At 42.6% G+C, this 16,305-nt stretch overlaps 1 protein-coding gene and 1 pseudogene across 1 annotated transcript in view; both read right to left on the minus strand.

The window, feature by feature from the left end:
* Nucleotides 1-16,305, minus strand: part of LOC140586327 (NLR family CARD domain-containing protein 3-like) — a 93,615-nt gene that overhangs the window by 30,749 nt on the left and 46,561 nt on the right. The window lies entirely within an intron of this gene.
* Nucleotides 124-15,967, minus strand: LOC140586328 (NLR family CARD domain-containing protein 3-like; annotated as a pseudogene).

Consider the following 16,305-nt stretch of genomic DNA (forward strand, 5'->3'; position numbering starts at 1 on the left):
CCAGTCCAAACCAATCCAGTTATTTTCCTAATTTTTTAGGGCCCCTCTCACTCAGGGGCCCTTGGAATCGTCCTAGCTTTCCTCCCCCTTACGGCGCCCCTGGATACAATATGAAGCCTTTATTGTCAGTGTACAGGTAGCAAATACAATATACAGACAGAAATATATAAAATGTACATATAGAGGGGAGTGGAAAAGCACCCCCCCACTCATCAGGATTACATTTCATTATATTTTAATCAGACAGAAAAACTGTTTGCCTGTTTGTTCAGTTTGCTGAACCCAGTCACATTTTGTCTAACATACGTCACATTTCAGAGTAAAAAGGGTTATACTGGTTAAAAAGCAGAGATTTTACCTTTTTGCCATGGAGAAGCAGTGAAATGTGACACTCTAATAAGGTAAAAATGATTCCTCCAGCACACAGTGAGCTATCTCAGCATGCACAGGGACACGGAGGAGTTTATATAAACACAAAGCCCTGGATAGAGGGGTTCAGTGAATGAGGAGGTGAAGCTGTACAGGAGGGTCAGTCCATCAGAGGAGACTCTGTAGAAGGACAGAGTACCAGCCGCCCAGTCCAGATACACTCCTACTCTGTGGGAGCCTGAGGGCTTTATGGGTATGACAGTTGGTTTATTATTGTGCCAGACAGAGTAACTGTCAGGAGAGCAGCTCAGACTCCATGACTTGTCATTGCATCCGAGCACACAGTCAGTACTCCCTCCTTTCCTCCCGATTCCTTTATAAGTCACTCCTATCCAGGCTCCATCTCCACTCCACTTAGCCTCCCAGTAACAGCGACCAGTCAGACTCTCTCTGCACAGAATTTGGTACCAGCTGTCAAATCTTTCTGGATGATCAGGATATGGCTGTTCTGCCCCCCACGTCACCTTCCTGTTCCCCTCTAAGAGATACAGGCGTCTGTTTGCTGTGTTGGGGTCCAGCGTCAGCTGGCAGAAGTCTGTAGGCAAGAGGAAGAGCGATTAATCCCATCACGAAGCTCAGCATCTCCGTCAAAGCAAATAGCCAATCGTAGTCAATATTTTTAAAAACCAATCAAAGGAGCGGAGATATTAGCCACTGTTCCCGCCTCCAAAGTGTCAAAATTCCATCCTGTCAAGTGAGCAAGTGCTGTGCAGACGCGAGCGCATAGATAGGGTCCAGCGAACGCGAGTGCATAGAGAGGATGGGCTTTCAGCTCGCGAGCGCACACGCGATAACGTCATAGTTCAAAAGATCCGGATCCTGACCGAGAGACATTTTTATAAAGCAAAACGTCTGCGCGGCTCAGCGCTCCATGCCGCTCTGACTGTGCCTGAAGTTTGTGTTAATGGCGTGTGAGCCGCGCGACCAATCACGTGATAATAGGCAAGATGAGTGATAGTTGGAATCGAAGCGGCATTTGGATGCATTTTAATAGCTATGATAACTCAAAGGCAGAATGCACAGTTTGCAAAATGAAGCTGTCATTTCGATCAGGATCCACAAACAACCTTCACAGACACTTAGGAACTGCGCATCCAACAGTTCAGATGGAAGGAAAAAGACAGGCTAGCGTGCCTGCTACTGCCACAAGCCGGATCAGCCCGTCTAAGCTGAGGCACTTAGCCTTTCTGCCCCAAAGGAAATGCTAAAATGTTACACTGTTAGAAAGGTGATAGATAGTTGTTATAGTAGATAGAACCTAAAACTGGTGGATGCTGGTGTTTTGCACGTTATTTATTTAATATTTCTTTATTGTTATTTATGTTATTTGACTGTTATTGGTAGATCAATGCCCTGCGATGGGCTGGCCCCCCGTCCAGGGTTGTTCCCTGCCTCGTGCCTATTGCTTCCGGGATAGGCTCCGGACCGCCCGCGACCCAGTAGGATAAGTGGGTTGGACAATGGATGGATGGATGGATGGTAGATCAAAGACAAAAAGATTTTCCACTTCTATGATGTTCAATACACTTGTAGTGAGGTTTTTACATTTAATTTTTTTATACCAAACATAATGTAAAATTATGCTATTGAGGAGATTATAAGGTTTAGTACACATATCAATCATGCGTCATAACAGCGCTGAATCTGGCTGAGGCAGAAGTAATAAATTGAAGGGCCGTTTGGGAGCCGGAAGTGCCGGCTCTTCTTGGTGAGCTGAGCCAAATGATCCGACTCACTAAAAAGAGCCGAAACTCCCATCACTAGCGCAGACTAAGGAGACATTCAGTGTCACAGCCAGTTTGGGGAGATTACGGGTGCTGTCTTAGGACAGTCATCACATGGGCAAAAAGGGCAAATGTTAAGGATTTTGTTTTAAATATGTACAACTGTACCAGAATTTATTATACCCTGTTACACTCTCACACAAACACAAAGAATATTTAATGTATTTCTACAGAAGTTCCCAGACTCTCTTTGTTATTTAAGAAAAGTCATTTTTAAACCCAAAAAAAAGAAAAGAAAAAAAGCAGACACACATCACAATAATTGTGTGAATGCTTTCATAAAGTAGAATTAATGGTATTAAGAATAAAAACATGCAAACAAACTTACATTTCTGGATCCCTGGTCTGGTCCTGCACTCTCCACTGTGGTCCACACTATAGCAGAAGCAGAATGACATAGTACTGCTGTATCCATTTATTTAATTGTTGTATTTTCTCCACATACATGAGTCTATAGCAGGGACAGACACACATTCTGTACTCACTTCAGTTTCTCCAGTTTACAGCTGGGATCCTCCAGTAGAGCAGAGAGCAGCTTCACTCCTGAATCTCCTGGGTGATTGTAGCTCAGGTCCAGCTCTCTCAGGTGTGAGGGGTTTGACCTCAGAGCTGAAGCCAGGTAAGAACAGCCTTCTTCTGTGACTCTACAAAATGGCAGCCTGCAGAGAGACATACAATATCTCTCCAATAAATAAAAACACCTCACCACTATGAGTATTACATTTAAGTAAATGTGACGACTTCAAAATAGATTTCAGTAATTACAGATTACAGTGTGGAATACCCAGTAATACTGACCTCAGTATCTCCAGTTTACAGTGTGAATTCCCCAGTCCAGCAGAGAGAAGCTTCACCCCTGAATCCTGCAGGTCATTGTCACTCAGGTCCAGCTCTTTCAGCTGAGAGGAGTTTGATCTGAGAGCTGAAGGCAACACTTCACAGCATGTCTCTGTGAGTCTACAGCTGTCCAGCCTGGAAAAGGAAACGTGTTAAGATATAAATGCATACATGACACACACAGGTATATCAAATAAAAAATCAAAATAAACATTTTTAGTACAATAAGACATGCAGCATATAGCTGAAATATCAGTTATTTTGTTGTTTCCTTGTCCTAGTCAGAAACACAAATAGTTTTTACTTGACACTCCCCAGCCGAGACAAACCTGCTGTTTAATGACCTTACAGGGTGAGTTACCCTGAGACTCTGTAATATCTGCATAAGTATTTTTATAAAGCTCTGAGCAGCGCTGAGGCTCAGTGATCAGCACTACAGCCGACCCAGAGGTTCTAGGGTTTTGGGTTCAGTTCCTGCCTCGGATGTGTGTAAGTGTACATGTTTATGGGGGTTTGAATGTCAAGAAGAGCTTAAGTTATTTTAATTATATTTTTATATGACTTTTGAATTGCTGAGATCATGACTGAAATACTTATTTTCTGTTTGCTGTATCTGAGAACCTGTTAAATTTCCAAAACACTAATCACACAATTATCAATCCTGTCAGATAGGGATGAAATAGTGATGCTTTATTCATCCCCCTGGTAAAATAGTGCTGTCGCCTCTCTGATCTTGCTCTCTCTGACACACACATACAGGTCAGAGCTCAGGGTTGGCCAGCATCCAGCCCCCCTGAAGCTGGGGGGTAAGGGCCTTGCTCAAGGGCCCAAAACCAGCATCACTCTGCCTGCCAGGTATTTAAACCGGTGACCTTCTGACCACAGGCACAGAGTCCAAACCCACTGAACCACACGCCACACTAAGAATGTTCAAAAATATACAAATCCTGCAGTATCCAGAATGAACTCGGCAGTACAGCTAGCCGGCCGCGCTCATTGTTCCATATGGACAGAGTCAGCGAGAAGTGCGGTAAGAAATGAGGTGGTGCAGTAGGCATTTACATCAACAACGACTGGTGTACAAATGCTGCGGTTGTGCATGGACACTGCTCTGCTTCAGTGGAGCTTACAGCAGTGAAATGTCGGCCTTTTTATCTGCCGCGGGAGTTCAATTCCGTTGTTTTGCTGGCTGTGTATCTACCACCTAGCGCTAATGCTAACCAGGCGCTAGCGGAACTGTACGACTCCGTGAACAACCTGCAAACTGCCCACCCAGAAGGGTTTTTCATAATCGCAGGCGACTTCAACCAGGCCAATTTAAAAACAGTGCTGCCTAGATTTCACCAGCATGTAAAGTTTGCAACCAGGGAAAAAAAACTGCTTGGACCACGTGTACACCACCATGAAGGACACTTACCGGGCCGAACCCCGCCCACAATTCGGCAACTCCAACCACATTTCAGTGAAGATGATCCCAGCCTACAGCTCGCTGCTGAAACGAACTTCACCGGTCCAGAGAGAGATCAGAGTGTGGCCTGAAGGAGCTATCTCTGCACTTCAAGACTGCTTTGAGAGCACAGCCTGGTCAGTGTTCAGAGAGGCTGCCACCTATGGGGACCGTGTTGATGTGGAGGAGTACACCTCAGCTGTTACTGGCTACATCTGGAAATGTACTGAGGATGTCACTGTCTCCAAGAAGGTCATCACAAGGGCTAACCGAAAACCCTGGATGACAGCGGAGGTCCAGAGGATGCTGAAAGCACGGGATGCTGCCTTTAGATCGGGAGACAGGGATGCCCTCAAAACTGCACGAGCCAACCTCACAAAAACAATCAAAAAGGCCAAGTTCGCATATGCTCGAAAAATACAAAGCCACTTCCATAACACGAGAGACACTCGAAGCATGTGGAAAGGCATCCAGGCTATCACAGACTACAAACCACCGACCTCCCTATGCGACAACGATGCTTCTCTCCCTGACGCATTGAACACCTTCTACGCGCGGTTCGATGCACTCAACACTGAGCCTACCAGGAAATCTGCTCCGCTCCCGGAAGAGGAGGTAATCTGCCTGACCACAGATGCAGTGAAACAGACGCTATCCAGAGTTAACCCGCGCAAAGCTGCTGGCCCCGACAACATCCCGGGTTCGAGTGCTGAGAGAGTGCGCAGACCAGCTGGCAGACACTCTTACGGACATTTTTAACACTTCCCTGAAACAGGCTGTTGTTCCAGTATGTTTCAAGACCAGCACAATCGTTCCAGTTCGGAAGAAATCAGCAATGTCCTGCCTGAATGACTACCGTCCCGTGGCCTTAACACCGATTATCATGAAGTGCTTCGAGAGACTAGTCATGGGCCACATCAAAGCCAATCTTCCCAGCTCTCTAGACCCCCTCCAGTTTGCCTACCGTCAGAACCGGTCGACTGACGATGCCATATCCACCGCACTTCACCTGTCACTGACCCACTTGGAAAAGAAAGACTCTCACGTGAGGATGCTGTTCATTGACTTTAGCTCAGCATTCAATACCATCATCCCTCAGAAACTGTCACCTAAACTGAGTGGGTTGGGCTTAAACACCCCCTTAGTGAACTGGATCCTTGACTTCCTGACTGACAGGCCACAGTCTGTCCGGATCGGCTCCAACACCTCCAACACCATTACACTGAGCACAGGCGCACCGCAGGGCTGTGTGCTCAGCCCATTGCTCTTCACGCTACTCACTCACAACTGCACAGCAGAGCTCAGTTCAAACCACATCATTAGATTTGCAGATGACATGACTGTGGTGGGCCTCATCAAAAACAATAACATCTCAGCATACACAGAGGAGGTGGGAAGAGTGGCAGACTAGTGCAAGAACAACAACCTCTCATTAAATGTGGACAAAACAAAAGAAATAATCATCGACTTCAGGAGATCCAGCACTGTGCATACACCTCTAACCATCGACGGCGCTGTTGTCGAGAGGGTGCAAAACACCAAGTTCCTGGGTGTCCATATCATGAAGGACCTCTCTTGGTCCCTCAACTCCTCCTCTAAAGCCAAGAAGGCTCGTCAGCGGCTGCACATTCTGCGAAGACTAAAAAGAGCGCCTCCCACCACAGATCCTCAAGACATTCTACACCAGCACCATCGAAAGCCTTCTCTCCAGCTGCATCACGGTCTGGTATGGGAACTGCAAGGCTTCAGACCGGAACTATCTGCAGCGGATAGTGAAGGCAGCTGAAAAGGTTATCGGTGTGCTCCTACCTCACTTGATATACATTTTCAAGACTCACTGCTACAACAGAGCCAGAAACATAGTGAAGGATCACTACCATCCATTACATGGACTTTTTTCACTCTTACCATCTGCCAAACGGTATCGTAGCTTCCGTTCTGCCTCCACGAGACTGTGTAACAGCTTTGTTCCACAAGCCATCAGGGCACTGAATGCACTTTAAATTTAGATCATAGCTCTTCTGAAATACCTCATACCTGCACTTCATAGTTACTCTGTACAATATAGTAACCAGTGCAATAGTACCGTGTAATATAATATAATTACCATGTGCAATTTCAGTCATTAAGGCTCCTCACTCAAAAATACTGGAGTGTTGTGTTTGTGTACTGTTCTGTCCTTTTATTGTTCCATATATTCATTGTAAATTGTTGTGTACTGTAACGTGATCGTACCCTTTGCACTTTATTGTGTTGCCTGTTTGCACCTTTTTGCCCTGTTGTATGTGATGTTCAATGTTACTAGATGTAGAGGTCGACCGATATATCGGCGGGCGATATTTAGCATTTTTTCATGCATCGGCATCGGCCGATATCCGAGTGCACTACGCCGATTTACGTGTTATTGTTGCTGTGGAACACGTAACCCATGCTGCCTTGTGCAGGACCCCAGCTAGAAGTTTTGGAAGACTCCTGGGAGAAAACGGTAAGACTTAAATTCTGATCTTTCAATTACCTATTTATTTAACTGGCTTGCTATGAAATGTTGCTTTAAAAGAAAACGCGAGCGCGTTTGAAAGAGAACGCGAATTACGCTGTCGGGAACTGGGGTAATGATAATGAGCCTTCAACCAACTGTAGCTTACAGGTAACATTAAGGATCATTGATTCTGACAGAGTTAGCTTTGTGCGCTTGTTGGGCTCACAGACATTTTATTAATCGTTAAAAATAAATTTGTTAACATTTTAAGTATTACCATACCAGCCCGAAGTTATCAGTTCTGTTTTTTTTTTCTTGTGTCGGTGAGTTTCACTCTGTGTGTGCGTGGGGCGGAGCAGGCAGCTCTCAAACACTGCAGCGTGTGTGAGAGTTGCGTTACTCTGCACCGATCACAGACAGCGCCGTCCTCGGAGACACAGAGCTGCTTTAAATAACCGATGCATTGCGGAGAAAACTGTTTGTTCGAAAGCGTGGTTACCATTGACTTGAGCTGATGCTGACAGTGGTCCTTCTGTGCCAATTTTTTGCATTTGAGAGCGGAGATTCGAACAATTTGTCAGACGTCTAGATAAAAAGTGCATGACTTTGCGCAGTTAGTTTCCTCATTAAACATGTCTATCCTTTATACGGGCTTATATACGTCGACAACGTCACAATCACTAGGGGCTTATGTTGTCCTTGCATACAAGGCTATGTAATACGACAGTTATTTTAGCTTCCGCGATCGCTAGATTCTGATTGTGAATTTGGCTTGCAAGCTATCTGTCTGCTAACAACATAAACAACATGTTAGTGAAAGGTTTTGTCTTGTACACTACTCATACCGTGATGCACTTAGTTAATAGTGTTTTTTTCCTGTCAAAATGTATTACAGTGTAATTGTTTTAATGTACATGGAATACTGGAATTATACAATGAATTGAAGATGAAGGCACTATAATAAAAATGCTAACCTTGCATTTTTTCTTCTGTTTTAGTAATTGCTGTCTGAGGGCTGAACAAAAATCTAATCCTGTATGGCAGCATTTCACCAATCCAACACCACGAAAAGCCAGGTGCAATATCTGGTGCAGGCTGGTGAGCTTGTGAGCTGAAGAAGGAGTTTGCTGCTAAAGACATTATTCTGATGCTGTTATTTTTTATTGTTTATAAGTTTAAGTTGTTTACAATTTGTATTGTGTTTTTGTTATAGTTTATATTTAAATTTACATTTATATTTAAATTTACACAAGTCAGTATTCAATGCTAAGTTGAGAAATTTTGTGTATCTTTTGTTATTATTAGTGTGATATTTTGTCATGCAAATAGAGGGGAAAGCATCCAATTTTCGGCCAAAAAATATCGGCAGCATATATTGGCCATCGGCTGACCCTGACTCCTAAATATCGGCATCGGCTATTGAAAAACCCATATCGGTTGACCTCTAAATAGATGTTGCACCAGAATCATGGGGAAACGTTGTCTCATCACACTTTGTACATGTATAAAGCCATTGATGACAATAAAATAACCTTAACCTTAATGAAAAATAATTACTGGGTGGTCTGTATAAATACACCCTAATTGTTCTAAGATATAAAAGCAGTATGATAACATCTGTACTTCTTTAGCAACAGACGTATGTAAGATCACTTACAGAGCTGTCCTAGATTTCTTGATCACAGGCAGCAGCCTCTGAAGACCTTCATCTGATCTGATGTATTTCTTCAGATCAAACACATCCAGCTCCTTATCTGACATCAGTAACACAAAGGCCAGAGCTGACCACTGTGCAGGTGAGAGGTCTGCTGCTGAAAGGCGTCCTGAACTCAGGTATCTTTGTACTTCCTCTATTAGAGAATTGTCACCCAGTTCATTCAGACAGTGGAACAGGTTGATTGTCCTTTCTGCAGATAAATTCTCCTGTATTTTCTCCTTGATGTACTGGGCTGTTACCTTAATGTTATGTGAGCTGGTTCTTGTCTCTCTCAGTAGTTTTTGTAACAGACTTTTATTGGAGTCTGTGGAGATGCCAAGGAGGAAGCGGAGGTAGAGGTCCAAGTGTCCATTCTTGCTCTTTAATGCCTGATCCACTGCAGTCTTCAGCAGATCAGCTGATGAGTTTGACAGAAACACATATAAAGCAGCGAGATACTCCTGGATGCTAAGATGCACAAAGCAGTACACCTTCTCCTGATACAATCCATATTCCTCCTTAAAGACTTCTGTGCACACTCCAGAGTAAACTGAAGCTTCAGTGACATCAATGTTATTCTCTATCAGATCTTGCTCATAAAATATGAGATTGCCTTTCTCAAGGTTGTCAAAAGCCAGTTTACCAAGTTTCAAAAGGAATTCCTTGCTGTATTCCTTAAGCTTGGTTTCATAGTTTTTTATATACTTGTCATTTTTTAAACTCACCTGAAAGATCAGGAAGTGTGTGTACATTTCAGTCAGAGTCCTTGGAAATTCTCCCTTGTCAGTCTCACTAAAAAGCCTTTCAAGGACAGTGGCTGAAATCCAGCAGAACACAGGTATGTGGCACATGATGAAGAGACTCCTTGATGATTTCACATGTGTGATAATCCTGCTGGCCAGACCCTGATCACTAAATCTCTTCCTGAAATACTCCTCCTTCTGGGCATCACTGAACCCTCGTATCTCTGTCACCTGGTGGACACACTCAGGAGGTATCTGATTGGTTGCTGCTGGCCGGGAGGTTATCCAGAGGAGAGCGGATGGAAGCAGATTCCCATTAATGAGGTTAGTCAACAGCACATCCAGTGATGTTTTCTTTGTTACATCAAACCAGCTCTCATTGTTCAGAAAATCTAGAGGAAGGCGACATTCATCTAGACCATCAAAGATCAACAAAACTTTGTATCTACACAGCTCAGTGGATTCAAGCGATTTCAGTTCAGGGACAAAGTGGTGAAGCAGATCAATCAGACTGTATTCATCCTTGATCAAATTCAGGTCCCGGAAAGGAAGAGCAAATATGAAGTGAATGTCCTGGTTTGCTTTTCCTTCTGCCCAGTCAAGAATAACTTTCTGTACAGAGACTGTTTTCCCAATACCTGCGACCCCCTTTTGTGAGTACAGTTCTGATAGGTGTCACACGCCCATATAAGGGTTTAAATATATCATTGAACTTGACTGTAGTATCTTCTTTTACCCTTTTCTTGGAAGCTGTTTCAATCTGTCTCACTTCATGTTCATCATTGACTCCTCCAGTTCCCCCTTCAGTTATGTAGAGTTCTGTGTAAATCTCACTGAGAAGTGTTGGCTGTCCTTCCTTAGCTTTCCCTTCAAATACACACTCAAATTTCTTCTTCAACTTACATTTGATTCTGCACTGACACTGCGACAGAAGATGCCCTGGAATAAAAAGAGAGAAAAATATGCAAGCTTTTCAAAAAACATTCTTTACTCATTTAAGCCAAATTAAATCGAATTAAATAAATGATAAACTGAAATGTAATACACATTTTTTCATAAACTCTTTTTCTGCGGCAAGTCAAACACACTGAATGAGGTACAGCTCTTACTCTTCTCCAGCATGTCAGCGAGATCATTTTGCTCCATGGTCCTCAGGATGTACAGTGTGATCTTCAGAGCTCCCTCTCTACCACAGGTCTTCTGCATCTGACCATCACTGTCCAGGTCATTGTCCTCCTCCAGCTGAGGCTCAGAGCATTCTGGGTCATTCTGATCCAGGTACCTTTTGAATTTCATCAGCTCATCCTTCAGAAACATTTGAGTTTTTTTCTCCAGTAACTGAAATGAACAGTTACAGTTTAATTATTGGTAAGTGAATGAAGATGAAGGTCATTTAAACCGGGGCACATTAAATACAAGAAGTTATCTGGCTAAGCCAGAAATCCTGCTTTTTGAAACAGGTCCCTGGTTTTGCAAAATGGCTTTCCGACTTGCTGTACTGGAACGAGGTTAACTTGGGTGTGACATCATTCCCAGCTCCGATTTCCGAGGTAAATGGAACACAGCATTAGATGTAAATATCATCTCTTTGATACGATGATCTACTTATTGTACGTCTGTAGAAGATATATGTCAATTTAGATACATTTTAAGAAAATATACTTCAGTAATAAATGCGAACCTTGAAGATGGATGATAAGTCTCCTTTATGTGGCTGTGAATTACATCTATTCACTCGGTCCCTGTGAATAAAACACAAATATCCAACCATTATATTTTTATTTAAATAGATGTAAATGCCATCCACATTCTGAGCTTATTTCATTAGGGTGGCTTCCTGACATCAGCTTGATTATCACAGTATAAGAGAAGCAGTGACATCTAGTGGCAACACCGAGTGACAGCAGGTAGCAGGCAGGAAAGACGGTTTGACATGTGGCTCCCAGTTACTCAATGACATTCGCTGGTTACTTTTTGTAAACTGTTTAACATGATTTCAACTTAATTACCATAACTTTCCAGGGACATAATTTTCCATCCCTGCCCCCAGCTGATCTTTTAGCTAAAAACAGTATACAGTGGTACCTCGGTTCTCGAACTTAATCCGTTCCGGACCCCGGATCGAATCCTAAAAAGTTCAAGTTCTGATCGAATTTTTCCCATAAGAAATAGTGGGGGGAAAAAAATTGGTTCCCGCCCCCCCCCAAAATTACAACTAAATAATATGTGTTTCTTTTGTTTTAGCATTTAAACACAAAATGAACAGGATGAAACAAGAAGAGCATTTTTTTCTTAATGGCTTCCAAAACGATAACGATCTTATTCCAACATTACCCCTGTCCTTCCCCGATTCTCGTTAACCTCGTGTGGGATCCCTGTCACTACCGAAAATGTTACACCTACCGAAAATGTAACTTCCGCTACTACGCATGCGCACGCTTGCGACTTTGTCTCATTTCATCGGCTGTTGATTTTTGATAAGAATGTCGACAGCGAGAAGAAAGAGAAGATTTAACCGGATAATGATGGAGTCCTTCGACTTTAAAAGATTTTATTCCGCATAGGCCTTTAATGCCCAATGTGCTTCAGAAGGAGCAACGTAAAATACAGGGTATGGCCATGAATTTTACAGTCAAAGGTGACATTACTTTAATGTTACCATTATGTACTACTCCCAGTTCGATGTGCTGTGAAGTTACTTAAACTAAGCCTGCTTTTTTTCTCCTTAGTCATTTCATTTCTTAATTGTATCAGTGTAATTACCACACACTCGTGTCAGTTATGGCAGCGGTGTCTTGTGGTGCCAAATAAAGCAAATTATATTTGTTTCTGACAGACAACCGATTGTTTTTTCTTGGGCCAAACCGCACAACATAAACATTGTTTCTTAACTATTATTTTGGTGTGATTTTTTTTTTTTTAGAATATATCACAGCCCCTTGATAAGCAATATGGGTACACAAGATTGATATACACTTATGTAAGATTACTGTCAGGCACTACAAATAACGCGCACACAGATGCAAATATTACAATCGGCAAAGCAATATGGTTTAAATACCACACTAAAGTGACGGCTGAACTACAAATATAAACATCAATGACCCATCTCACAATACGTGACCAATGAATGATGATACACGATGTCCACACCCTGAATCACGCAATCACGGTCTGCCGCAAAATGTGAATACATGCGCAGTATCGGGCCTGTGGAAGTGTACATTACGCATGCGTAATAAAGAAGTGCCAGAAAATGTGGTTTCGTGGACGCATGCGTGATGAATGTGCGCATGCGTAGTAGCGGAAGTTACATTTTCGGTAGGTGTAACATTTTCGGTAGTGACAGATGTCCATGTGATCAACTGTTTCTGGTTGTTGTCATTAGTCCGCGTTTCAGTTTGTTTCCCCAGTCCGGTCATAGGGTGCGTTCGACTTGCTTACAGCGCTGGCTTAAAGCAACGCATTCTGATCCTGACGCAATGCATTACGGTTAGATGCATTGCGACCTCTCACCCAGCTGCACAAACTGGAACCGCCTCCGTGACGACACACCTTTGCCCTTATTGGCTGAAGAGCTTAGTTACACGCATGACGTTTGTATCCCAGGCAGTTCCGATGCGTAGTCTGCTATTTTTCAGGAATATCACGTAAAGCAGTGAGAACTGGTTTTCAGTTAATTTACCTGTTAAAATAAAGTTTAAATAAATGACATAAATGTTCTAATAGTACACGTAAGTTAGTGGTTTATTGTTAGTTACTGTAATGTTGCGCTGCTTTATTTGGTTAATCGTCCAGTCTGTGAAGTCGGCATTCAAGATCAGATCAAGTTGTAGGTCAAACTGGTTTGTTCGACTTTCAAGAAATTCTAGTTCTAGTGAGTTAGACAACCGAGGTACCACTGTATAACAATATTGGTTAAAATGAAACGTATAACAATATACAAATATACAAATTTGTCTGACCAATCCACCGGCGGGATACCCCCCCAACAGCACTCCTGTTTCTCTTTTGGCTCCAAAAGCAGCTGGCTTAACCCCAAAGGGATTTGTTCTGTCCCTTGTTTCCAGGGTTAACACTAGACTGCCTGTAATACTCAGGGGCTTCCTGTCTCTTGCTGGGCTGCACCTCAGGTACCCAGCAGGCCCAGGCTCTGGTGTGACCTCTGGCAGCTCTGTAGGATTTTGTCCATATTTTGTAATCAGCTTTGAAATTGTATCTTTGTGCAACTAATGCAAAAGTACCTGAGTGTTAGGCAGCTGACAGCCAAGAATGTCAGCTTAAGAGAGTTGAGTTAACCTTAGTGTAGCAATATGTGCTTGAACTTTGTGCTCATTAGACTGAGCAGAAATACAGGCTAGAGAACAGAAATGCAAGTTTAGAGCATGTTTATCAGAAAGAGCAGGAAAATCACAAAAGGCTACAGTGAGTGGGGGCTGCTTGCAGGTGGCCAGACCCATAAGTTACAGGCTGTATAAAGTACATATGAAATGCTGATTGCAAAATATCCCTCCAATCAATTTTTTCTCTCACAAATGTTGCTTCTGGACCCAGGTTCATAGCTCCTTAGTTCTGTGTTTGTTAATTGTTAGTTAATTCCAGCTGTATCCTGTTTCCAGTGTCTGCTCTGATTGGTTGATTGTTCTGTGTACTCACACCTGCCTTTTGTTAGTCCCCATGATCTGTGTATTTTACTGCCTGCCTGTGGTCAGTTCCCTCAGTGGGTCATTGTATCACATGCTGTTGATCCTGTGCTTTGTTCCTGTGTGTATTGGATTCCTGTGTAGTTATTTTCTCCTTAGTTCTGCTCCCTTTTCTTTACTAGTGTCCCCTGTGTTTTGTTGTTATGACCTTTTGACCCCTCGTGGTTCCCTTATTTTCTGCTCCTTTTTTTGTTATAAATAAACCCCTGTCATCTTGCAGCCGCACTGTGGATCGTCATCCTTTCCTTGCCTACACCATCCCCTGATCCCATAACAACTAGCTAATTAGTAACAGACACTGTTCCATTAAACATGTTCAAACTGAAGCCTCATTCTGAACAGAGCTGAGGACCCCCTGAGAATCTATTTATTATCAAAGCAGAAACATCTATCCCAGAAGAAGACAATCTATTGTCCAGTCATGCTTAATCAATATAGAGCAGTAGCTTTGTTCCAGCTACATGCTGAGGATTGACATTTAAAATGTACTTTTCAATCTGCTTTCTAATTCTAGTTTGCAAGAAGTCAGTCTTTACAGCAATCCTCATCCTTTTACCTCAAATTCAATTTATACTTCTGTTTAAATTTTCAAAGACAATGGGTTTTGCAAAAGTTAAAAAAATTTGAAAGTTGAAGTTTTTTTTTCTTGCAGCTTGTGTTTGCTTGTATGTCTTTTGACTGAGAGTCTGAGTGTTTTAAACAATGTTTAAATGTATATTTACCTTTGATCTGTAGGAAAACGTCCCTCACTGAAGCTGATTGGTTTGTCCATTGACCTGTCGCTCTTCATGGAAACACAGCTGGGTACAGGTGAGCCTGCTCTCTCCATCAGGACACTGTGGACAGTGAGAGGAAAGATCCTCATTATATAAATATAATGCATATACTGTGGACAGGGTCACATTAAATCTTCAGCTGTTTAACCTTCAGCTCTGTCTTCATGTACTTTGATATGCTGTGAAGCTCTTGATGCAAACATGCTTGTTTACATTTAGCTTATATGTGAAATAAAGTCTCACCTAAAATGAAAATCCCAGTATGAAAGGTTTAGTATCATGGTTACAGCCTCCTTTGCTAGACTTGCCTGTTGTTGCTTGATATTATATAAATGTAGCTTTAAATGGGGTTCCCCACAATAAATTTCACCAAGTTACCAATAAAAATATTTGCTGCCTGGCTACTGGACTGAACACCGATAACATGTTCTGAATGGGGGGGTGTGGAGACCAAAAATATAAACTTTATTTTAGCGCATATTCAGAAAATCACCTCACGCCGCAAAGATTTGAAAAATTGAAGAATCAGCGCCAGGTGGCAGCAGAGGACGGCGTCCAGGGAGTACAATTAAATGTAAATTCTTGAAGGAAATTAAATTTCATAAATTTAATAAAGGATAAACATAAATCATCTACCCCACGGACCTGAATTACTTAAGTCTCGAGGAAGTGAATTACGTTAAGACTGATTTCTCGCTCTTTCGAGAATGCTGGAACGTTTATTTTTTATTACCGTGTGTAAAGCAGTACAAACACACAGGTTCTGTCTTACCTCTCAGTTGTCTTTGTTTTACACTCCACAGGGGGGGTCATTTCAGAAGCAGCTCCCCCCATTTTTGTGCCGATCTAGACCAGATGACTGATGCTGGGGCCTCTATGAACACGAAGCGTAAATAGTGACATACATACATGATATCTAGTAGCTACTTCATGCAACGGGTGCGGCCGCTATATATAGGTGTGTTTTATACACACACACACATACACACACACACACATTGTATTGACTAAAATCTTACCTTGCAATACAGAATCTTATCCGTGTTTCTTGGAGAGTCCAGCATTAAAATACTTTCACTTTCATTTGCAAACAGGAAATGCTGCGTATCAAACGCGGAAGCGGTCTAAGTAGAAATGGACACGGACTCAGTGGCCCGGCGTAGGATTTTTGGGGATATTATCCATGCGACTTAATAACAAGTAACAATAAGAGAAAGGGGACAAGCTCCCGCCGCCACCTAATTCTGTCATGACGCACATTTTGCGTTATACTTGTACATACACTGCCCGGCCAAGAAGAAGTCGTCATTTGAATTAATATCAGCAAATACTTAAGAGCCAATGACTGGATCGTTATTACAGCTCAGTAACGTTATGCAGCAATAAAGTGAAGTCAGCTGAGTACCTGAAT

Source organism: Paramormyrops kingsleyae, unplaced genomic scaffold (genome assembly GCF_048594095.1).
Source record: "Paramormyrops kingsleyae isolate MSU_618 unplaced genomic scaffold, PKINGS_0.4 ups39, whole genome shotgun sequence".
In the NCBI taxonomy this organism is placed as follows: Eukaryota; Metazoa; Chordata; class Actinopteri; order Osteoglossiformes; family Mormyridae; genus Paramormyrops; species Paramormyrops kingsleyae.